Below are 25,555 nucleotides of genomic sequence, written 5' to 3' on the forward strand. Positions count from 1 at the left end.
AGGGGGACAATTAAGTGCCAGGGCCCCAGAGGCCTCTGTATCGCATTATCTCACTCCTGCCATTCATGGGAGAAACAAGCTTGTAGAGAAGCTACTATTTTTGTTGAAACATTCAGCTGTTGCTTGGAAAGTACTTAAAATTTAAGGGCTGCACACTTAAAGGTTAATGAGTGGACAGATAACTTCAAAATCCTCTTTTTGCTTCTGACAGTCAAATCAGCTGGAGTAAAAATTAGCTAAAAAGCAGAGTCCCTCACTCCCTCTGCATTGCCGCTGGCCAAGGGCTTGTCCAGAGGCAAAGTGGCAGCATGGTGTGGGTTCTGGTGGCCACAGGGGAGCCTGACAGAAGCCATTGCAGATAGATATCTTCTTAGGTCTAAATGTATCCCAAGTTCTAAATAGAAATTTCTAAATGTTTGTTCACTCCACTGGTGCACAAATATGCGCCGGGGACCTTCTGAGTCCTCTGCAGAAGAGGAACATTTTAACCTGTAGAATCATAAAATCTTTGGGTTGGAAAGGACCTTTTAAGGTCATCTTGTCCAATCCCCCCCAAACGACTGTAAACAGTTGCCTTTCCACTAACTACTTAGAAACTTCTGAAATTGAACAGAAAAGGAACGTTTCTCAGTGCCCTGCAATGGGGATGTCATCCGAAACCCTCTTCTCCAGGCACCCTCTGCTAACAAGGAGCCCCGGGGCATCAGTGCCCGGAGCTGCAGTGGCAGAGGTTGTCACTGCCTTTCCCTGCCTCAGCCACCCTTGTCCGTGCCACCGACATCGTTGCACAAGGGAGACAGCACGTCCCGAGGGTGTTCACGTGCCACTAAGACTAAACACAACCTCGATAAAACTGTAATTTGCTGAGCGAGGATTCAGAGTGGCCCATATATGTGACAAAAGTGACAGGAACAGGAGCCTCATGTTTTAAGATCAGGATGCTCATTGCTGAAGTCTCCAGTGACCATAATATGAAGGCTGGTAAAATCAAAGTATATACTGTGCAAAATTATTTTTAGCCTGTTACAGCAGCCCCTGAGCAGCTGCATCACTTTCTTTTGTACATGGATTAAATATACCGTTAATTAAAAATGCAATTACCCTTGATATACCAACTTCGAGCCATGCTCTCCTCCACTGTGAAGCCTACACTTGCAGAGAAGGGATCTGGGCTAAAAGACTTGCTAGAAATATTTAGCTCAAGAATCTCTTTTTTTAGCCATTTAAGATTCCATGAGTTGTTAATAAGCATTTAAGTGCAATAATAAAGGATGTATATATACCATTACAGAAAAAAAAAAATCTTAGGCACTGCAAAACTGGTTGCCAGGAAATAGTTCAGGGCCTGTTTATTTTGTGGGCAAATAAATTACTTCAGATATGAGCCGAAAAGAGCAATTTCAAAGCAAATAAGAGAAATATAGAGCAGATCGTGTACAGTAACTGTGGCATCAAAATTACAGCCATAAATAAGAGACAAAAAGGAATAGCTTGGTGAGGCAGATGGATGAAACTAGGAAGAAATCTCTGCAATTGGTATTTTCTTGTGCATATAGAAAGTATTAAAGTTTCTGATGAGCTTTCCACCTCCATAGATTGGCACAGTGTTCCTGTTATCCCATTAAAGAAGTGTTGAAATAGGTTTTTGGTAGATATTCTATCAATTAGAAAATATCGTGTCTGTCTTTTGCAACGACTGAGGTGTTGTGGTGTTAGATTTCTGGCAGGGTGGGTGGGAGAATTACATGGCGCTTCGAGCCTTTATTAATAAAGTGCAGCACTGCTCTCGCTTGGGGGGGTGTCGTCTTCGTTTACGCGGGGTCTTTGCTTCCCGAGGCAGCTGATGTCAGGCAGCTCCGAAGGTCTGAAGGTCAACGTTGTAATTAAAGTGGGTTTTAACAAGTATAAAGCAAACACCACAATGGCTTGACGTTAACCGGTGGTTTTATCTGCTCCGAAACAAGAAGATTGCACGGTAGGCGGGTGAGCTGAGGGCGAGAAATCGGCTCGCAGGGGGCAGAGAGAGACCCAGCAATTACAGCCGGTGCTGGGAAGGCAGGAGCCGCGCTCTCCCCCCGGCCCCGCTCGGCCGGGCAGGGGCAGGGTCGCAGGCAGGGGCAGGCCGGCATCGTGCAAGCCTCCGGAAACACAGCGGCTCTTCAGAGATGTCACATCACAGCCTATCACCCCTTCCCTGGCGTCCACGCTGCGTGACACCGATGTCTTCTGCTGGTGGCACCTGCCATTAAAGCTCTGTCTCCATAGTCCCAGGCTGTGGTCTGGAGGTGGACATGCCCATGGGAGATGCCTGTGGACCCCTCCTGGACAGTTGGCCCTCCCGCTCACATGCCCGTGGGCAGCGGCATTTTGGCAGAGGCAGGCATCCTCGCCAGCTCCCAGGCGGGAGGCAGGCCGTGGCGGCTGTACCGACCCGGCCCCAGCGCTGCAGCGGGGCCCGCCTCGGCAGCGCAGGCCAGAGGAGAGCTCTGTTCAGCGTACTTCCCGTAGGCCTCTCCAGACACAAAATGCGGTGGAAGACAGAGGGACCCGGGGCCGCTCAGAGGCCAGAGGAGACCACCTCGTGCAACTGGGACACCCACTTGCACCCAGCACCATGCTGGTGAGGGCCCAGCTGCTCCCGGCAGCCATTCTCCCTGATCCAGAGCCGTCCTCGCGGCCATGCCTTGTGGCCCGTGCTGAGGTGGTGAGAACACCTCCTTGTTTTGAGCGCCAGAGGCGAAAACGGTGCTTTCTGAAGCCAGAAGCTGGCTTCCTGCTGCCGTCACGGGCTTTGTGGCAGCACCAGCACCGGTCAGTGCCAGCGCTCAGCACCGCAGTGGGGTCCCATCGGTCATGCAGCTGGACAGACCTTTCACTACGACACCATAAGCCTCTGGAAACATAAGGAGCTGTTGTTTATCACAGGAGCGCAAGCCTGCCAGGGGACCAGCAGGGAGGGCCCAGTAAAAGCATCCTCTGGATGCATTTAACAGTTGTGTGGCGGATCTGCATGGCTAACGAGAACAGGAAGGGGCTAAAATAACTTCTGGGCCTTCGTCTGTCTCCGCAAATGCTCACAAAATAAGCCTCTGACAAGTCCTGAAATGTAAGGGCTCATTTTTATTGGTTATTTCTTACGTTCAGCATTTCATGAAAATAGCTGGTAACTTGGTATTTTCATGTTTCTGTTTAGGGACTGTGGAAACCAGTAAATACGGAGATGTATCAAACAGCTAAAAAGGGAAAACGATTCAAAAAGAAGCTTTTAGGGAACCTCAGGTTTAGGGGTTTTCCACACAGATTTTATTGATAGATCTAAAAAAATCCCCCAAAACCAGAAAACCCCAACATCATCTTTCCTCTCCCCCGCTATCCTGCTGAAGTGCATAATGGACTATGTCAATGCATCGTGATTTTCTCTTCTAGGAGGCTCCTGACAGCCAGACTGTCTGCCGTGTTTTGTTCAGTCTTAGCTTGCAAACGCACTGCAGGTACTCAAGACTCGGATTTTCAGAGAACTGCTTCAGGGCCCCCCCGAGTCTCTGACATCCACCAGCATATCAGATCACAGAACTGCCAAACTTCGGGAAATACTGTCCTCATTAACCTGACCGCAGAAACTTCAGACATTTATTTTTAGCATCAGCTTGTTCAGCCTCCTTTCCTATAGGGGGCTGTGATAATGCGTCAGCTTCTCAAATGATGGCAGGGAACTTCAGCCGGATGACACACACTGACTTTGATGGGAGCTGGATGGTTAAATTCACCTCCCACCTGTGACATTTTGAACGGGGAACGATCATTTCTCTTTAGAGAAAACAAGCACTTTGATAACCCATCCACAGTAAATACCTCTCACCCTTTGAATAACAGCATTTGTGACTATCATCTCAGGTATTTCTCCCACACTGCCACCTGTGCTACCTCTGAACCAGGTACTCAGCATCACATCTGGGGAGGACCAGGCATGCAAAAGCAATATATATTTTCTAAACTGCCCAACCGCTCCCTTTCTGTGTTTCTACTTTGCCAAACAACCTTGACCTGGGCTTAAATGTTTGAGCACAGGCATCCAGTTCAAGAGGGTGGTTTTTAAGAACAATTTCAACAAAACATGAACATTGTGAAAGAAATATAGTGGTGACATTTTGCAAGCCTTTGAAAATTATCAGCTCCCACATGCTCGATGGAGCTTTTAGTTCTCTGAAGCTTTGCTTTGCATTCACCATAGCCCCCTGACACCAAGAGAAACAAGAACCTAAACAGGTTACACTGGCCAAGGTTATAAGCAATGAAACCAAGGGTTTTATTAGGGACAAAGAAGGAATACCAAAATTAAATCACGTTATGACTTGTTATATTATAATGGCATCAAATTTCAGCTTGGGAGCTGCAGAACTGACGTTAGGGAAAACATTTGCACCAGGAGGATGGTGTGGTTTTGGAACAGGTCAGCACAGGAGCAACCTCCATCCTGGAGGGCTGCAAGATTTAGCTAAATAAACTCATAACCAACCTAGCATTGGCCAGTTCTTCTCAGGAGATGTCATGGGAGCTCATGCTTAAAATCTGGCATAAACATTTTCTTTTGTATGTTTTCAGAAGTGCAGAAGTTCTCACACTGCTTTGAGGTGGCTGGATTACCTCATCGAGATGTTACCCGGAGAGCAGATCCTGGACAAGATTCACTCAAGCTTCATTCCTCCCATTTGTCAACCACACCTCACTTTTGTTCTTTAAACTTGAGAGCTGGAAACTGTACAACACTGTCAGTGGTCTTTAGCCTATCATCAGCAAACAAGGACCCCAAAATCCTCAGAAAGAGTCTTTTGAAAGCCTTGATTATGCACTGACGTCCACATTTACTGCGTGTGCCCTAATTCGTTGCAGTTTCTGCAAGACTGTCAGAAAATCGATAATCATTTGCATTGAGAAACTCTTTCTCACAGCAAAAGTACACAGTGGCTGTTGCCTGAGCTGTATTTATGCCTGACCCTTAGTTTATTTGTTGCGCAGATCTTACAACGCTGCACCATCCTGGCACGTTTAGTAGGCATCTTCATTGAAGTGGCAATTTCTAGTGCCTGCCTAGGGTCAAGTCAGCCTCTGTAAATAGCCATCTTTAGATTGCTTAATTCTACAGAATGCATATGGATAGAGTGCAACCCCCTCATGCCTCTAATTTCTCTTCAAATTGGCAATGCTCCACTAATTCAGCCACATGTGGGGAAAGTTTTTCCCTTTTTTATTCCATTGATTAATCAGAAACCCTGCAGTTACTTGGGCTTTTGGTCATTCTGCAGCATGTTCAGATTCCCTGCAAACATTTAGTCTTATTGGTTTAATAGTGCTATTAAACTGCACGATATGTTATATGCTCTACTCTTCTTTATAATAAAGAAAAATGCCATATTTTTTCCCTGTCAAGTTCTCCATTTGAACACATTGTTCCATTTTCTCCATGCTACTGGGACAGGTTATTAACATGTTATTAAACAGATCATATTTTCCCCAGCTTTGCCTAATTTAAAAAAAAAAAGAAAGAAAAAGAAAAAAAAGGAACCACATGTGATTGCACTGTATGTTTGCCTCTGTCAGTTCCTGCCCCTTCCTGTGGCTTTTGAACTCATTTGGCTGTTTATAGGGATCCTGAGGAAAACAGCCCATTTTCAAGTGCTTGTCTCCAAGTGGAAGCTCCCTCAGCCCCAGCAGCCTTCTCAGAAGCTCCCAGTTGTTTGGTGTCTATTAGAAGAGGAATCATGACTAGCTAGCAAGGGTCTTTTCTCTTCCTCATCATCTGACAACCATCACAAACATCTGATTATACGCAATCAGATCAAGCCTACAGCTATATAGCATTTCTTCATCTGGTTATCCTGTGAGTACTTCAAAGGAGCTCCTAGACTACCCAAATGCTCCCATCCATCCTGCTCCTGCCTAGATCACTGAGTTATCTTCTGTGAAAGCTCTCATACACGTGTCCGAACAAAGCAAAAAATTCCTGTTATGACACCCTACTGCAAAAAGGCATGTTTTTCTGGGACTATTCCATTGTGCCTGTTTTGTCTGGGAGGAGAGGCAATGACAGCATACACAATTTGGATTAAAGTTCTTACTTTTACAAAGTAAATGCCTAGCCTTTGAGGTTTTTTTAAGCAGGAGTCCATCTATCAATACTATTCGGCGTCATGTGCGTTCCACAGGTTGCCAGAGTGAGCACCCTGCCTATTGATTTTAAGACTGGAGGGTGGTTTGTTTGGTTTGTCTCTTTGTTTGTTTGTTTTTTAAAGCAAATCGTTGCTCGTGCTCCATTCTTTTACCTGCTTCCAGTTCTGCCTTTTCTAGCCTATAAAGAGTTTGCAAAGGTATCCTCAGGGAGTTAAAGTTCGTGGTCTCAAACCATCAGTTTAAAGCTACCAAAGTACCATTCGCTCTCTGATATCATTAATATTCTTCTCACTTAAATTTGTGGTCGGGTTCATGAATTTGTTATCACACATCTACTGGACTAGTGAAACCTATCGTCTCTTTTTTAATTCACCACCTCACTTTCCTCTGCCTGTTGGATTAATGAAAGGGACAGTATTTCATCAGATGAATTATCAGATCTAACAACCTGGGAGGAAAGAGGGAGTGAAAAATAAAAGATTAGTCAGTGAGTGATACTGGGGAAGGCAAATATTGAACTGAACAATTTCCTATTTATTACAAATATAGGGTAACAAGTTAATGAGAGAGAAAGCAGAACGTGGGTAATAGCCATCACACTGCTGAGATGAATTCTCACATGCATTGCACTATATTTGTTAAAGCTATAATGAGCTGTACTGGAAAAGTCTGAAAAATGACTTGTGGAATTTAAATATTGGTACTTAGTGGTACTTTTGTTGTGCCTCTGTAGCTCCCAGAATTAGTCTGTTCATTGACTGGTACATACTTGTTCCTTCTCTTCCCTAAAGGGTAGGCTTCCAAGAGTCACACACCCAAAATGCAAATGGGGATTCTGGAAGACCTTAATGACTTTGTAGGGACAACAATCTGGTGCTCAGCACCTGGACACCCATCCTGCCATCTGGGGCCGGAATCTGAGAGTTCAGTCCCCAGCTGTGACACAGGGATGAGGATTTCTGCAAAAGACATTTGGTCTTTCTCAGGGAGGGGTGTAAGAAGGCACTGTCTTACTGCACAGTGCTGGAGAATATCAGCTGATGTATTTTCATTGCAATTCTTTCTCTGAATTTAAGGCAGAGAGGAAGATAGATTTGCTAGCATTTGAACTCTCCTCTGTATCTAAGCACTTCAGGCACCGATGGGACTTAATTATCTTCTAAACAATTTCAGTCAAAGAATTAAAACAACTAAATGTAATAAAAATATTAATAACAGGGTTTTACTTATAGGCTGGAGCTGACCTTTCATTGACATCCATTAATGTCTCATTGATATTGAAATAACCGGTAAGTCTTGTGCCTTTGAAGTAAAGTGTTGATAGAACTGCCTTGTGGGTGTGATGCCAGCCAGAACAGAGCAGTGAGCAGAGACACTTGCTAACCCCTAATTATAAGACCTGCTATTGGCAAAAGGCTGTCTGAAATGTTCCTGACACATTATGAAACACATTCTAGTTTCATGAGACGTGCTGAAACTTTGATCTATTTGCAGGTGGTCGTTTACATCAGAAATGTCCATGATGAATTTTGCTCCTTTTCTCATCCTTTCTCTCCCATGCGCCCCTCTCTTGCCTGGCTAATAGCAGCACTGACAACTCCAAGCACTTGAAAATCATGGTTCAAGTCTAAAAAGCACAAGAGTGGTTTGAAACCATGATACTTCTAAAACTAGTACAAATGGTGAGTTCTTGAATTTTTTGTCCAAAGCCCAGCAGGATTAAGGTGAATAATATGCACTTATTTGCATTAAGAGGAACAGACCTCTTTTATTAATCACTATAACCTTCTTGGCTAGCAGCTTGCTTTTCTGAGAAATTCATGCACCCTGAGAGGGGTTGTGCAAGACCATGAAACTTCTGATCACAGAACTAACACTTGTGTAAGACATGGCCCATCTTCTTACTTGTGTATGGCTGATGAGCAATGTGGGTTCTGCTTCTGTATGGTTGCCTGACCATCAATAGGTCTGCATCCGTGCTACTGTTGCTGGAAAATCCAGAGTGAGATAGCAGAGGTGGCTCATATGACCAAAATGGGTTTCCAGAGAGACACACTCTGCTCCCTGCTCAATATCTAGTCAAAACTGCTCCACTCTGGCACAAAGGTCCCTGTGAGATGTCACACCTGTGGTGTGAACCGGTCACAGGCATTCCCTTCCCTCTGGCCCTCTGAGAATGGGCGTTCACCCTTATAAAGCTCTTGGTATGCAGCTTACAGGACCAGCAAGATTGACCAGTCTTGTACGACGGTTGCTGCTGGCATCCTGCATATAGGTCCAAGCCACAGGAGGTTGTGAGGGATACTTGGGTTTCAGAAGAATGAGATCATGGGCACTCAGCACTGACCTGATGACTTGCTGCCTGGTGGATTCAGCAGTTCTGATAAGCATTTATTTGCCCTCAACAATGTGTTAGGGTTGTACACCAGAGTCCTGAGTCATTCCAACTCACTTTGTGCAAGCCAGAGAAGGACTGAAGGCAGTACTCTTGGTCACTACCAAGCCAGGTCAGATAAGAATCAATGTATGTATATGTATGCCCGATTTGTATATTGGTCTTAGATTACTACTGTATATACCTGCTTTTCTGGACCTCTTAAGAAGGTCCAATCTGCATCACAGTGCCAACCTTTAAGTGGTCTTGCCAGGTTATCCAGTTTTTGTGCAGCTGGTAATTCCTGTGTCTCTCCAGAGGTCACAGGAATGGTTCCTTCACTCTTCCTAGCCTGACTGAATGGTAGAAGAGCTGCTAGCACATCCTTAGTTTCCGAACTGCCAGGGCAATACAGCACATGAGACAGGCACCAAGGTACCAGCTGGCATATCTAGCCCATGTTTCAAACCCATGTCTTCCTAAGTGCAAGCCCAGCATGTGACTGGGAAATCTCATGGCCCCAGTGACAGTGTTTCAAATGAGAAGAGAGCAATGCTGTGCCAACAGCTTGAACCTGCAGAAAACCTGACTCCGCTCACAGGCTTCCTCTCCTTCATCTGAGGCACCACCTCCAATGTCAGTAGCAGTAGCTTTTCACTTGCTGATTGTTTCAACCATGCAGAATGAGGAACGGACTGTGGCGAAGCCCTTGGAAAGGGCACAAGGCACACGTTGCTTTGGGGAAGGATGTCAGTTGGCAAAGAGAAAAGAAAACAACAGAAAAGCAATATAACAAGGATGGAAAAAGGCAAAGGACAGAAACAATACTGGCCTGAAGTATTCTCTCTGAGCAGAGTGAATTGGAGAGGATTTTTTTTTCCTCCTTGCACAAAGTTTTGACTTTCCACTGAAAGCAGAAAACTCTTTAAAAGGAAACTTTGTTTTCAACAACTGGAAATAGAAATTACTTGAAAAAAATAGTCTGGGAGAGGAAGAAAATAATTGAGGAATGGTAGTTTCTATTGGAAAGAAAAACACGACCAAGGAAAACACATTTCTTAAAAACTACTGGAGGGGTCTTCTGGGACCTGTCCTCTCCTGGTCGGCAGGTGACAGAGAGGCTCTTCCAGGCCCCAGCCTGAGCAGCTTCCAAGCATCAGCTTATCATGCAGTTCACTGCTGGCTACCCAAGACCCAGCTCCTACCAGTACGCATGGGCAGGAGTCCCACTGAACACAGGCAAGGTTTATTGTGGGATTGTATGAATGGAACCATTAAGCTTTAGGCAGGAAAAAAAAAAAAGAGAAGAGCAATTTTGGAGCAGGGATAGCCTTTCAGACATGGAGCCACCCTGGGTTGGAAAAGGCGAGCTGAGCCAAGAGGACTCTGAGTTCAGGAGACAAACTGTGAAGGGCAGAAACAGATCCTGGGCTACTCTAAAGAATGCGGTGTCAAGGCAAGAAACGCTCCATGGTACTTTAAAAAAAAAATATCTCCCAAACCCAAAACAAAGAAAGAAAACCATGCTAAACTTATTATTTCACATGAATCAGGTGCTTCATAGGCTGCTAACCGAAAGGCCAACTCTGCTAGTGGACGTTGCTTATGTTTGCTGGCAGGTATCCCAGGACAACTGAGCAGCAGGTACATAGACGATGTTTTAAGAAAGGGTAAGCTTTGACTAGAAGAGCATATTGCTGCCAGAGAAGCGCAAGTCCCACCTCCCAGCAAAAAGTAGGACCTGAGAGCGCACAGGGATGGGCAGTGCCAGGCTCAGTCTGGTTCTCAAGGGCTGGAAGTGCTGTGGTGCAGGAGCCAATGCAAGAACCTAATCTGTGACAGAGCTAGGGGAAATGTCATAAGTTATTCTTGCCACGGCAGTGGGTACAGTTTACCAAATTCATAGAGTTGTAGCACGGAAAAAGAATGTTGCACAAATTGCCCACAAACATCCTCTGTGCTGCAAAATCTAAAGCAGTGGCTGAGAACAAATTTTTGAAGCTCTCAGGGGCAAGACATTAGATTCAGAGGTCACAGGTGAATGCCAGCAGTGCTACTGTGACTTTTCTATCATCTCTAAGTGCACCGAGGCCAACACAGACACTACCAAGCTCTCTAAAAGATCCCAAAGAGCTGCCAGAGATGAAGGAACACAGCAGACTGGCAGACTTGCTACAACAATTTGCAAGCTCAATCAACTTTTGGCTGAACTGAACGTCTGGAAGGCTATTTTTTAAAGGTTTTTCCAGGACGAGTAGAACAGCATGAAAGGCAGTGCAAAAGGTGCTACTACAACCCCAGCACACTGCAATTCCCAAGCAAGTCAGGTGTGGCTTTTTTTTCCTTTGGGTGTTCTATATTGCCAATAGCCGAGCTATACCCACACAGTGTTCTTCAGTATCGTCAGTGCCTACTACATTAAAAGCAGCTGAGGTAATGTTTCTGGGGTGCCCTGAAGCCTAGCTGTGCACCCATCCCACCTCACAGAAGAGCAGCTGTACTTCTGGAGAGCTGCCCAACCCTACCCATGACCATTCCCAGACCACCTCCTGCACCTCTTTGATAAATGGGATGGATCCTCTGACAATCGAAAGACTTAATTATGTCACTTTCAGAAACTTGGAGACATGTCAGCGCTAGTCTAAATAGTGTGTTGGTAATAAGACATGAAGTAGCAAACAAACAAGAAAATCAAACAAAACCAAGTGAATTAAACTAAATACTGGCTATGCTGCTTCAAAGGAGCACTGTCTGGGGGAAGCTGTGCAATGCTATAATTAGATTTTATCATAATGCATCTAGAGAAAGAAGATGAAATGCGGTCACAAAGAAGCATTTAAGTCTGGCACAAAATCTCACCTTTGAGTCTGGTTTTCCATCTTCAGTAAAATTGGCCTCATATGCGTTTCTTGTATGTGTTTTCATTTTTCTTAAGCTTTTAAGAACTGTAAAGCAGACACTTCATCTTGTGCCGTCATCTTTGATCTTCTTAGGGCTCATTAATGGAGCAGCTGGTTGGATTCATTACCTGAATACGCGCCACGGGAGCTCTGAAGAAGACAATAACCAATAGCAATACGAGGTTTTTAAGCCCTCTCTGTGGGGCAGCTCTGGCGAGGAACAAGTCGTGGGGCACAGTCGTCTGATTCAGTCTCTCTGACCTAGCCTGCGTCTCTGCCATGCTGTCATGGCTCATGGCTGCCGTCTCTGGCTTCTGTGGCTTACAGAAAACACTTAGGTTAAAATGAACCTTTGGAGATCTCTGGTCCAAAACAGAGCTGAGAGGGGACCGAGCAGATCAGATTTTTGAAGGTTGAATTTTTTAAGCCCCTCCAAGGATGGATATGCAATATTGGGCCCCTGCTCGAACGTGTGATTAATCTCACAGAAAAGCAAGTGTTTTTAAACACTTCCAGTGTTTACAAAATTGTACGTGTGGTTTAAATGTTTCTGAAGAGCAACAAATTATACATGATGTATGAAATTAGACATAGGCTCTGCCTGCTGCGTTGTGCTGGTAGATAGAAGGGTCTGGTACAGCTTTAATGGTCGTTATTAATCTCCCACCCTGCTCGCTGACTACGCGTGCAGAAGGAGCCGCCAGCATCAGCTCGAAGCTTGAGCTGGGTCAGCTCTCTGGGAATGGAGGGTGGGCTCCAGGGTCTGGAGCTGCTCCCACCAGCAGGGACCCCAGGGGTAGCTGCATCGCAGCAGGCGACGACAGCTGTACCCGCACCGCACTTACCCTTTGCGACCACAGGGACTGAGGGGCAAAAACCTCACCCTGGCTGGCTCATCTGCGCGTCCCTTTTTGCTGCGCGCTCCCTGCCAGCCGGCTTCTGTGCCTCCACGCGTGCTCAGTGCTCAGGCGACTGCCCCAGCCCGGCCCTGATGGGTTGGAGAGGCTGTGGGTAAATCCCAGGCGCCGGAGGCGGGGGGGCACATCTCCCCTGCCTTATCTGCTTGGGGGGGGCTAAAAGGCTGTCACGGTGGCAGTGCCACAGCCCCTGCAATCGCAGCCTGGTCTCTCCGTCCTCCTCCCCAACCAGCGAACAACCCCGAGCCAAACGCTTCTCCCCAGCACGTTTTGCGGGGTGCTTGCTGCAGCCAGCTAGCAACCATTCCAAGTCAGTCGGGGGGAATAACAAAGCGCGGTAACGATTCCCAGGCTGTTTTTTATTGATCGGCCCCTCACAGGGCTGAAGGGGGAGATTGCCAGCTCCCCGGCAGGGAGGCTGTGAGCTCAAGCTAAGTGCAGCGTACGCAGCGTAGCGCGGGGACTAAATGCTCCGTGCTGGGTCAGAAGTGTCCCTCTGTGCGTTGTCCGGACCTGCTCTGGAACGGCAGATCTCAAAGGAGTATGAGATAGTGCTAAGTGTCTCATCTAATAAAACATCTGCCGTGTACTTTCCTACAACTTTCACTTCAAGTTATCTGTAATACAAGGTTATGTTCCCCGAGATCCTGGGAGCAGAACGCACATCCTTCATTATTACTCTGCACAGATTGTCTTGATGGTTTGGTAAGTGAATTATGTAGGAGACATTACACTGTGAAGAGCTGACCTTGTCCTTAACCTCAGCACATTCTTCAATTAATGCCCCGCAAGATAAATTAATTCTATTAATCCATAGAGGCCTCTGAGCAGTTGAACTGGGATTTCTACATTTCTCACTAAACCCACGTCTTCCTTCCCCTTCCTAATGAACCCTTTGCTTATAATCAATAGCTAAAGGTTTGGTCCTATTTGAAAGCAAAAATAAGCAAAACTTATTGTACTTACAGCCTGGTTGCCCCCTGAAACCCTGCTGTGAAGGAGCAAGGATCCTGAGAAGCTGATACATATTTTTCTGGCCCCAATGGGCTCTGCAGATTTTCCTCACATGACTGGTACTACAGAACCCAAACGGAGCTTTTGCGTGAGCGAGAGTCAGCAGTCTGCAAGATCAGCCCCGATTTGCTTACTCTGCCTGTAGCTTTAAGTAACGTGTTCTGCTGTTAGACATGAGTGCAAATGAAAAGGGTCATTCTGTAACGATTTTGGTGGGGAAAAAGGCAAAGGGCCATGTTTTGGGGATTTCCTGGTGAGTTTCTACCAGGGCACGTTCCTTGCAGTGTAATCCCCAGTCGATGCAGAAGACCCTCCAAGCACAGCCGTGTCTGTGTGGCTTCTCAGGAGCATGTGGAGAGAGTGACGTGTCTGGGATCTTGCCCAAGAGATCTAGCATCGGGGTAGCGGGTTGTCCTGGAGAGTGCTGGAGAGTCTGAGGGGGCAAGATGGAGGTGGAACAGTTTCAGGTTCAGTTCACTGGAGAAAGACCTCGGACGGTGGAAAGGAGCTACAGCAACTTTTTATCATGCCAACAACAAGCAGCCTCGCGAATGCCTCCCTACGCCCACCGCCTCCTGACTCTCGAAGGCTTCTGAAGCCCCTCCTGGCGTCTCGCTAGACCATGCCTGCGGGTGCAGGCAGTGCTGCTTCCCTCTGGCTTGCTGCTGGCGTGCGAACAGTCAGGCAGCGCGGTCAGCTGCGGAGCAGAAACGAACAGCTTTGGGTGTCAGGTCTTGGAAAACACCGGAGGGAACCTAAACTTCACCTGGGGCCCTTGGCCCACTGGTCTGTATGGCAAGCAAGTCCCTGCGCTGTATTTTGGCTCCTGAACCATCCCTCAGGCAGGTAGCCCTCTCCACTGGCAGGACACAGACTGTGGAGAAAATGGGGCTGCCTGAACACAGGGTGGGCGTCCAGCTGAGATCTCCTGGGCTGCGCTTTCCAAGTGCAAATGCAGTGTTCAACGTACTGGCTTAAGTGTAAGGACCTTGCAAAGATTTTAATGTTGCTTGACTATCACTGCCAGTAACCTGCTGAGCACTTGTCCATCGAGTAACCTCAGCGTTTTGGTTTATTTTATTATATTTTATGGGTTAGACATGGCAGCTGTGAGTACTGGCAATATCTAGGATACGTCAGTGATAATGAGGGAGACTATTTCTTATGGCATAATAATGATGATTAAGGATGGGATTTTTCAGAAGCAATCAGGGAAGTCAATGAGAGTCAATAAGAAGTGGGCGCTTCATTTCCTTAAGGTGCTTTTGAAAATCCTAGCCTAAAACATCGATATTTCATGTGGACACATTTAAGTCTATGTGGGAGATGTTTCAAATCCTTTTTGAAAAGTAATATGCATATTGTAATTGGAATGGATTAAATATGAATATCTGCAGCAGCTTAACCTTTTATTCTCCTTATTTAAAAAAAAAACCACTGGGTTTTTTAGTCACGAGCAACTGTATCTTGCAGTTAATAACGGGCCAAATCCAGACACGTCAGCTGGCACGGCTGCCCTGACTTGAGCAGAAGAATTCTGATCTACACCAGCCAGGGATCAGAGGCTAAGTATGAGGAGTAACCAGAGCAGTATGATCAAGTTGCAAATATATTCAGAGAAGTGTGTGTTATCCAGTGCTCAGCATACATAATGTCTCTGTAGGCAACCAACATTCAGACTAGAAACAGGGCACACATTTCTAATAGTGAGGGTAATTAACTGTTGGAGCAACTTAATCTGGGAAGGCAAGAGATTCTCCACGGTACGAAATTCCCAGGCAGGAATGGAAAACCATTGAAAAGAGATGCTCTAGAGCAAACAAACAGAGTGCTAAGCGCAGCGATCACGAGGGGAAATGCAGTTCTGAGAAAAGGAAGAGTTTAGACTTGATTACCATAGCGTGCTGGCCTCTGCACTGGATGTACGTGCCGTCTTGCTGCTACTGAACAGGTAACCCAGCGCATGTGAATTTTTCCTTTCCTCTGCAACCACTTTTGCTCACCGATCACACGTGTCTCATTTCATTTCATGTCTGATGAAACTCAAAGTCTCAATAGGAAACCTCATGGAGAAAAGCTGCATTTCACCTGGTGTCACACCAGAACTATTACAACAAGCCCTTTTCATCTGCTTTCTGTTTAAGCTCATCAAATGGCTTGGGAGTGTTCACCACTGACTCTCCCCATCCACTTCGTTAGAGTCCCCAGCTTGCAACAAAACCTCAGCCAAAATGACTTTGCTGTAAATCTATGTGTGGTTTTGACTATTTCACACCGCTCTGACAGCGAAGATGTGTAACAAGCAGCTTGCCATACGATAACATCAGTAATGAGGGGGAGGGAAGAGACAAAGAAGGAGGAGGTATTTGGGCTGATTAATGAACGTTGAGTGAAAACGAATTTACACTTGAACGCTGACAGACTTACGGCTGCTGACAACTATAACCTATGCATTTCAGAGGGCAGTGCTTCATCAAATGCTCCTCAGGTACTCTGGAGTGGATTTATGCGGCAGGCAGTAATACAGCACAAAATGTAAGGTAAACAGGGCGGAAAGTAAATCACTAACTTTCCCTGAGTAAATAGAAACTCTTCGTGTTATGGCCAGCACGTGCCAAGGCAGAGGACAGGGATGCCCAGAGGTGCACGTGGTGGTGGCTCAGCCCTGGAGCGAGGGGCTGCGTCTGGGGCAGAGCTGGGTGACCCCGTGGAGCGGGAGGAGAACCTGCAGAGACCTCTGGCATTGCTGCGCATCACGCAGTGCGGCTCCCCGAGGGGCGCCAGCCCCTCCTAAGGACGTGGCCGAGGGTGAAAGGTGCTGTCCTCTGTGGGAGTGGCGGCGCTGGGTCACGCCGGGGTGCACGGACCCCGCTGCCCTCTCTCTGCTGGTGGCCCCTGCTCAGGGAAGTCCTCCAGAACATGGCCAGCAGACAGCAACGCTGGGCCAGCACACGTGGCAATGCTGCAGCTCATTGTAGCAATGCGTCATGGCAGGATGAAGTCCTCCTGGGGAGTTGCTCATGCATGTGCTTCAAGAAAAGCAAACTGCTCCTTATCACCTGTGTGTTCAGCCGGGCATCGCTTGAAGCACTGAATATCTGTACCACCTTGGAGCTGAACCCACTGACGATCCTGGTTTGGATCAGCTTTCTGCCCTCCTTCGCTGTCTTGGCCTGGCTGCCTGAAACCCAACTGTGTCCAAAAACCCTCTGGATCAAACCTGCCTACTGCAGCTCTCCTCTTACTCCAGGCCTTCTTCCTCCACATGTCCCACCAAATTTCCATATCTCCTCTGAGCCAACTGCCTGGCCCTGGATCCCGCACAGGGTCCCAACTACCTACTCTCCCTCCTCCAGGTGTGGTCTTTCAGGCACCCCACAAGCTGTAAGTTGGGCTACAGCCTCGTCACCAGGCTCCTGTTGTCATCAGCCCCAAGTCAAAGCCACCAGGCCGCAGGGGACAGGTCTGTGCTGACTCCCATGGGACACCAACCTTGCCTTCTCCCTGCTGTGCCATTCCTCTGCATCACAGCAGGGATTGCACGTGCTAGGAGGGCGAAACTGCAGAAGAAAAAAGCCTTAAGAGCAGCGACTGAGAAGCAAGCGGTTAAAAAGCAAGTGGTGGACTGTAAACAGGCCAGTGACTGAATTCGCTGATCAGCCCACCCCATGCAAGCGCCGTGAAAGGCAGCAGACAATGAGGTAGGACCCGATTTTAGCAGCAGTGATCTTGCAGGAGAAGGAAAAGAGATCCTTCCTCTGCTTTTACATCAGGCTGAGCTCTGGGGACCCGCTTGTGATTTACTCCGGTATGAGTAAGGACAGAGCCGGGCCAGGAGCTTCATTTCTGCCTCCCTGTCTCTTTCTGGTTTTGTCATTATTTGAAATATTTTGGGGGCTGTGAGAACATTCCCATTATGTGTGTATCACTAGCTTTTCCTCTTTGTATTTATGATTTAATAATTTCTGAATCTGTCACAATCAGTGTTGAAAAGAGCGTAGCTGAGTATAATGGAATAATTTGAAAAGAAATGTTGAAGCGCAGGAACAGCCTGCGTTCTTTTCAGAGGATGCAAAGTGAATAATATTTAGCGATGTGTTTATAAATCAGTACACCCTTTAATTAAGCAAAACATTTTGCTAAGAAAGAATTAATTAGCAATTCATGGCACAAGGCCTGGCCTATTATCAAAGAGCTTGTACACGATAAAGCACAATTGCTTGTGTGTCTTTAGAGCTAATTATCAGTAACTTGTTTTAATTTTATTTCAAAGCTCCTTGTAAAAAGACAAGATAAAGATCTATATGCGGAGTGGTGGGCTGGTGGTTTGGCTTTCCCTCGATTCTCTTTCAAGTTTGTACTAATTGCCACGAGCAGAAAGGAGCCCGTGGCTGGTGTGCAGTCCCAGGACTGAGGGGTAAGAGACAGAGCATCAGCTCTAGTCCAACACGAGGCAGAGCTGGGATCTTAATGTCTCACCTTCTCATCTGTAAAGTGGGGACAACAGCACTGCTGGCCTGGCGGAGGTTTGCTGAGGATGAACGTGTGAGACCGAGATGTTTGATAGTGGGGATGAGGCAGAGAAGGACGAGTAGGTGGGAGAGCACGAGTAGCGATGGAGAGTCTGGGGGCTTCCCACGCGGCTCCCCGGCATGCAGAGCCCACGGCACAGGGTGGAGCTCACCCTGGGCTGCAAGAAGAGGGAAAGCTACCTGCTCCACCAGAAACACAAGAGAAACGGCAAAAGGGGCCTCAGATCCTACGACTGGGGATGTTGGGCAGGGGGAGGGGGAGGAGTTGCTGTAAAAGGTACAAATTTTTGTGTCTCTTGGGCATGTGCCAACACAAGAGCTTAAACACGCCATACTAGCACAAGTGACAGGATTATGAGCAGTTTCAATCTGATGCAGATGGTCTTCCCATTTGGTTCCTTGTTTAAACAGCAATTTGGCAAGTTTGTCATTCATAAAGCTTTTATAGTGCTCCATACGCTTCTCCCCTGTGGCCCGCTGGGAGCTGCCTGGATGTTTGTCGATGCCTGGAAACACGCATTAGTCTTTAATGAGGTTGTATTCATATTGTTTCCTTTGGTCAGAGAAGCCTTAGGAATTCCACATTACAGAACATATTTCCATTTAAAAAAATGCAGCTACTCACCGGAGTATCGCTCTGATGCTCAACTAACAGCATTGCCAACCTCGCTATCGCAACCTGTGTACTGCCGCGGCTACAGGGAAGGAAGAAGTGCTTTGAGATCTGCCGTGTGCTGAGGAAAAGCCGCACGGAGCCGCAGGCGTTGCTCGAAGCAGAGGAGTCAGAGGCGGCTGGAGACGGGGGCCGGGTGGCTGCTTTGCAATGGACGGCGCTTGGCCCGCGGGGATGGAGCCAGGTAGAAGGTACCACCCTTTGTGATTTGGGGACGGGCCAAGAACCAGATCGGCGATGATGTGGTTCAGCTTCACATACCTTGGATAAGCTGTCCTTTCATTAACTGGGCAGGTGGACTGCAGGAATACTAAAGGGCTTGCTTTGCCCACAACTAGTATCTAAGCAAAACACAGTGGAAGTCTAACAAATTAATAGCTTTCATGAGCTTTTGCTGAGTGTAAAATAACAAGGCATCATGGCTTGCCTTGGCACAAGCTGCTTAGATCTTAATGCAAGTAAATATTTAGTCAATAATTCTGATTTTTTTTGGCAAAAAGGTGCATCTTTGGTCTTTATCTACTTATTTGTGTTTTTAATTGCAGGGGTAAGACACACTAGGATATCAGACTAACTCAACCTCTTCTGCAACGGGACATCCAGTGTCTTTGCAGGAACTCAGAAGAAAGGCTTTGGCCTCAAGATTTCTGTAGAGTAGATTAATTAGTCTGTAGCTATCACCTCTAGAGATACCTGTCCTCACATATATCAGTAGTCCTTATTGTTGTAAGTAAGTTTTATGTAAGTAAGGTTTATGGACAAGGACCCCTCATTTATTTTTCAGTCCCTTCAGAGGAATAACACTGATCTATAGTGGAACAGGGTGCTATCTATACGCTTCATTCTATGATAAACAAGGTAAATTTTAACCTTTTTCTTATCTGGATGTACTTACTTGAAAGGAGTGTTTAATGGTACTTGCGAGACACTTGTGAAAACAAAGGAGCAGGTAGGTGAGGCAGCTGGAGGTCAGACAACTAGAAGCAGGTACCCATAGACCAGACTTGCTGTGGGACCTCAGTTAACTCTTCTGATCCTGTTTCCTCAGCAAGTTGTGAGAAGGTAAAACCGTCCAGCCAGGAGTACGGTAGGAGCCCTAAGAAGCAATTAGCTAATGAGTATAGCATGACACCCAGATGATGGAGGATCAAGTTTCACTGAGGGAACATCACTGTTGGTGATTAATCCAGGTTCACAGCAGGGTGAGTTGGAATGATGCTTTGCCTCTGTAATCCAGATCAGCCCATTTTGGAAGGTAGCAACAAGCCATGCACTGGGTAGGCTTTGCAAGGAGATAAGAACAGTTGTACGGGTAAGAGTGGCCAAAGGTTCATCTGGTATCCTGGCTCCAACCATGGCAATGACCAAAGGCAGGACATGAGAACAAGGGTGGCACATGTTGTACATCCAATCAGTTTCATTTCCAGGTCTGCCTGAGCTGGAGAAACTCCTTCACCAGCTGTGTGCGAGGGAGAGATAATCCCCTTTCAAGCAATTTGAGGACTGGGACAAGCTGCTTGTGTCCTGTTTTAGGGGGCAGATGTCCAAGGCACCAGGGTGCAGTTTTCGGGTGTAGACCTGAAGCATGGGGACAGTTTGGCACAGTTGCTGATCGTAACTCTAAGGCAGCAGCTCTGTCGTGGGTGGTTTCTACCGTGTCTGCTCAAGCTCTGTTCTGTGCACTGAGAGGGTAAAAAGAATTGAGGAAAGCAACTTTTCCACATTGACATACAAAGCTACTCGCAAATTCATGTCATGGCTCTGGGGTGTCTGCTGCCATACAAATGCCTCCCTCTCTGCTCTGTCTTTGTACAGCTCACAGGGAATGTATTATCAGGAGGATGTATTGTGACATTTTTGCAATACTCTCCTCTGTAGCGTATTCCAGAGCATCTCCCTGACAATGGATTTCCTTCATGTGCAGCTCCTATTATTAGTGCTGTGTGCCCTTCCCAGAGAGACATTCTTAGGAGTGATGGGTTTGAAAAGCAGTGAAAACATACAAGTTATAAGAGGAGGACGAGAGGTTATGTAGTGGTCTTAATGGATTTCAGTGGAGATGGGGTTGAAAGCACCACAAGTCTCCATTACTGGGAGAACATAGGCCTAGAATTCAGACTCAATCTGTGCACTTTCTTTTTCTTACACGCTATTTCTTCTCATCTTTGCCATTTACTCTGAAAACAAATTTGGTTACAAGGTAGAATTGAACAAGATCTTTCCATTTGTCTGTATTTCATGTTTGGTTTTCTTCCAAATATTATGAATTAATATAGGTATTAAATTTAATTTTTGAGACTATCATAGGGAAGTCATGTACACACAAACTCTGAAAGGAAAGCTGATACAAACTCCTTGATTGCACGTAGAAACATCAAGTTGATAGGGAACCCTGCAATGGAAAATATCTTCACTTCCGTGCATCTCTAGTCAATTCCTCCATAAGGACTTCTCCTGGCTTGGGACATTACCTTGTTTTTGTGAACAAGTGTGGACATCAGAATGTGTTTTTACAAGTGCTTTAAGGCACAAGAAACAACAAAAAACAAGTCTCAAACGTCAATGAAAAATAGCGAACCATTGAGTCCAGTGTAGCTGAGAACATGCAGTCCCCTTTGATTGGAACTCATCCACAAGAGGAAGACAGAAGACAACTTGTTTCTTTGCTTTGGTCCCAGCATCTTGGTTAAAGGATTGAGGAGATGTAGCTGGAGGCCATCCACACCTGCAAGGGTGCAGATAAATACTGGGTTCAAGCTAGCAAAAAACCCCCTAGCTCCAAACTTTTTAGGACTGCTGAAAAAGACATTATATTTATCTTAAAGCGTTCTTCTATTTGAATGGTTTTATTATGAATTTTAAAGCAAGACCTGCAAAGAGCACAGCCTGAAACACTGCTTGCTAGCCTTCAAGTCAGCCAGACAAAGCATGTTGTTTGGCCACCAAGCAGCACACACTGCCTCCTGCTCAGACCACACGTAGACAAGGAGCCCAGGGGGAATTAAGCAATTCTGGAAAAGCAATTATCATTGCCTGGGCCAAGTGAAGAGACATGAAAGAGTTCCTTGGGATAATGTAAAGGAAAAAGGGCACACATTGCTGAGTGGGAGCAGAGGGAACACGAGACAAGGGATGGACACTCTTTCAGCATGTACCCTTGCTACATTTTCTCTACAACCACCAAAGTCACAAACACATTGTTGCTAAGTAAAATCTGAGATGCAAGGGGGGCGAGGGGGGAAAGAGGAAGGGGAAGCGTGTCCAAGAGGTGAGGATTCTAAAAATCACCAACTAAAAACCCAAAGTAAATCCATCATAGGATGTGGGAGTGGAATAACCTCCAGCACTCTTCAGGAGAGCCAGGTACCCTGACCTGCCCCATTCCAGTGTTGCTAGACACCTAACTGTTGTCAGTGTTGTATGTTTGTACAACATCAATGGTAATAACTGGGTAAAGAGACGAGGTGTTTTGTCATATTGGAACTCAGTTTCCTTTGCATTGCCATGGCAATGCAAGAAAAATTTTGATCGCTAGCTGAGGCACTTCAGTATATATTAACACAGCTTTTGCCAAGGAGAGAGCTGAATGACAGCTATGTTTGTAAGTCTGACTTGAACCTTCTGCTTTTTACTCTGTATGAAAAGCCATGCACCCAGAGAAAGTTGGGAGGGGGTGGGAAATAGATCTTACTTACAGCGACTTAAGAGAAATGCCTGAAGTTGAGAGAATACATTTAATTCTTACTAAATCGGCATCAACAGCTTTAGCTGACTGCAAGGCAAGAAAGTCCAAACTCCCTTGAGGCAGCAAGTTCTAAAATAACCTTCTACTGCAGCACTCTGCTGTCAGAAGTTCTAACTCGTGTTTCTACTCATCTGTCTCCCTAATGTCTTCTTGCTCACCGGGGAAGGAACTGTTATTTTATCCCTTATTTGTATAAGGTGTGACATAACAAGAACACCAGACCCATGCTTGAGGCCCCTCAGGTCAAGACAAGTACTAACAGCCCCAATTTGTACTTCTAATGGATTTAATTTTCCCTATTCCTACTGTTTTATAACTACAAGAAAGTTCATAATGTCTCTGATGAACCTTTTAGGTCTAAGCAAAGAATACACGTGTCCATGTTAGCAGCAAGTTGTTGAAGGCAAGTGGAGGGCAGCAGGAAACCAGGTGAGGTGGTTCCTCTAAGTACCACGCTCTCAAAAGGAGAGGGTCACAAACCTGTTCCCTGCATGCCCAAACTGCCTACATTTGCCTCCTTGTTACTAAGGAAAGGGGACAATACCAAGAGTGGTCTCCTATTCCCAGTTCCCACCCACTACACAGAAGCTGGCCAAGTAGCATGTTTCGTCCCAGAGAGTCTGTATGTATGTTTGTCCATGATGACCAGGAGTCAGTGGGGATGGAAGAGGTGGCGTCCAGTAGGCCTGATATGCACCACAAGCAGCCAAGAGGTCTCAGCATCCTGAGCCTGATCAGAACAGTGTCAAGGAACGCTCCCACCAACACACAGCATTTCACTGCTCCAATTATTGTAGAATAATTGAGCTTGGCTCAGTCACTGGAGGCAGAACCCCTTCGACAGTAAGGGGAAAGTAAGCTTTGGAAAGGTCCAGGGTGTGGTAAAGCCAACAATGTGTGTTGACAACAGTGTGGGATGCAATGTCAATACCCACAAAATTTTCCCTTTGGTCATAAGGGTCAGGGTTAATATAGCAGCTGAGACAGTTTTTGGCAACAAAAGCCGCTAAATGTTTTGAATCTGAGCCATTTGAGTAAGTGCCTACCATGAAGATGTGCTCCTTGTTCTCTGTCAGACTAGATAGCTCGCCACCCCATTTCTTGGTGACATCTTTGGATTCTCCAAGCAGAGCCCCTAACGGTTAACACACCAGGATCTGCAATCCAGTTCACTCATCTGAAACAAAGCCGCAGTCTGTCCAGCCCATAACTTAGCAGCTGTGGCAGTGCTTGAAAACCAGACTGACATCTCTCCAGTTCAGATACGCATTCATGTCAGCTCTTATAAAGTTTGCGCACTGGGGATCTTTCTTTACTATGGGCACATAGACTTTTGCCTGCAGACTCCTGCGGGGGGCAGGTGGAAAGGTGCATTTTGTTCTCCAGATAGGATTTCTTTCTTTTTCCCTATTTAGCACTTTATTCCAGCTGGAAATGTTCTGTAAGGTCACCAGCCTAATTAAAAAAATAGCATCTAGATGCTGTTCTGAAATATCTGCTTTTAGAGTTAACTGTACATGCAAAATAGAAATTTATGAATATGTATGTCTATAACCATTTTCCTATTTTTGGCCACGTGAGCATATTTTCTGGGATCAAGCTAGATTCTGTTCTCTAATTAGTGTGCAGGACTACTATTTTCCAAGGGAGTTTAGTTGTGAAACATGCAAGTTCAACTGCATGTTCAATTCACAAGTATACTGTCTGCACTACCATGTACTGATCGGGAATTGTGCGCGGGAAAAAAAAGGCTTTGCCCGTTTGCATTAGTAGTTTTTTGATTTACGAGCACAAGCATTCATGTAGGCTAGACACTTATCTGAATTTAGGTTTTGTACATGCACGTGTATAAGTATAAGTCCCTTGAAAAATCTAGGTCAAACACTGTAGACAACATTTGGGCTGACTTCTGTAGCCACACACTTCACTCTGTAAGAAATGGATTCTAAGCACATTAGAGAAGGGAAGTGGCAAGAGGAAGTTCTGATCAAACAAAACGGATTTGAATCACCCAGTCTCCCCAAAATATAGCTATTGAGACTTTAAGAGAAGCACTTCCCGTTTTGTTCAGCTCTATTAAAATGGAATCAAGCAGTGCCACCCCTGTAGCACAGTTACACAGCCCTGCAATTTGATATGCAACCTGCTCTTTCTCGTAGAGGTTCAAACTTGAGGTTGAGCCTGCTCGGGGATTGATCTAGCTCTCCAGCCTTGCTTTTCTAAAGAAGTGTCTGGGTACTTGTACCCTTAATTCAGAGTTGCTCTTATCCTTTATTCTCTAGAAACTTCCTCAGATTTACCTGGTGAGAAAACAAATAGACACTGACAGACAGTACCTGGTGGCAGCTGAAGCCATCACCCCATGCTCAAACATGAACTGAGCCTTTATGTCAAAGCTCAGTTTGAACAGGTTTGGTGGGAAAAAAAAAATTCTCTTTTTTCACACGCCTGTCAAAGTTTGAGGTCCTTGGTAAAATGACACCTCAAACCATCTCATTTTGCTCAGCTCATCAAACATGTCAGCATCATCACAGCAATTTGTAAAGCTAATTGATTGATGAATATAAAGGAAACTCTTGTTTGAAACATGTAGGTGGTTTGTAGGTATCTTTGGCTTAGTCCAAGTTGGTAACGTCCAGAAGACAGAAAATGTTCTCTAACCTTCATGGTTGTTTGACAGTGATCACTACCAATCATAGTTAAAGTGACTTAAGCTTTTCCATGACAAGACCCTTCTTGTGACTGAGTTTAGCTCTGAAGAAAGAAAATAAAGTGGAGAGCCACAAATATAAAGAGCAAGCCAATGGATACAGAGATTGACAAGTTTGGAAAAAGCCACCAGGGTCATCTGGTACAGCAATCCCAAATAGCCATGGCACAGACCAGTACTCCCACCAGATCCAGTGACCCTCCCCTCCATACATTCCCACCAGTTTATAAAACGTCTTTGATGAAACTCGGGAGTCCCACTAAAAAGATCAGTGACAGAATGCCCTGAAACTAAGTGTACCAAGTATGTCTGAAAGAGACGCTGCCCTAAGAGGAGCAGGGAAACCTTCTCGCTTTTTCTGCTTTTTGTATCAATGTGTCACACAGACATTGCGTAAATTCCAGGATTAAGTAGGTAACTATAATACTAAGGTTACATTTGTCTAATCATTATTTCTGACGGCATACGAGACATTAGCTAGCTGAAAGGAAGAAGTGCATGCCAGTGAGAAAGGGACTGTTG

This window comes from Phaethon aethereus (genome assembly GCF_964289735.1).
Source record: "Phaethon aethereus genome assembly, chromosome: 16".
NCBI lineage: Eukaryota > Metazoa > Chordata > Aves > Phaethontiformes > Phaethontidae > Phaethon > Phaethon aethereus.